Below are 439 nucleotides of genomic sequence, written 5' to 3' on the forward strand. Positions count from 1 at the left end.
CTTGGCTGTTTCTTGTGTGTTCTCTCTGGCGGGCTGCCTTCTGGCCCATTAACACTAAATGAGACCCTGGGGAGGCGGAGGCTGGATGACTGTCCCCAGGAGGACTGACCCAGGCCTAGTGGAAGGACGTGGGGCAGAGGTGGGGTCTGGGATGTTGGCACAGTGCTTGAAAGAGCCAAGGGCGGGGGCTCAGGGATTGGTCTACAGACAGCTGGAGGGTTGGTGGCTGACAGGGGTGGACACCATGTTCTGTAAGACTGCCCTAGGACCAGAACAGGGTGAGTTTCAGTGCAGCCTGACCTCAAGGATGTTTTTCAAATTAAGACCTTAAAACAGTGAGCGCTGACTCAAACAAAAACGTTCCTCAACCAACAGGCAGGCAGAACTATCTGCAAACCCAGGAACCTGTCCTCCGGGCAGTTCCTGGGCTAACCTGGGC

The sequence above is a fragment of the Microcebus murinus genome, chromosome 9 (assembly GCF_040939455.1).
Source record: "Microcebus murinus isolate Inina chromosome 9, M.murinus_Inina_mat1.0, whole genome shotgun sequence".
Taxonomy (NCBI): domain Eukaryota; kingdom Metazoa; phylum Chordata; class Mammalia; order Primates; family Cheirogaleidae; genus Microcebus; species Microcebus murinus.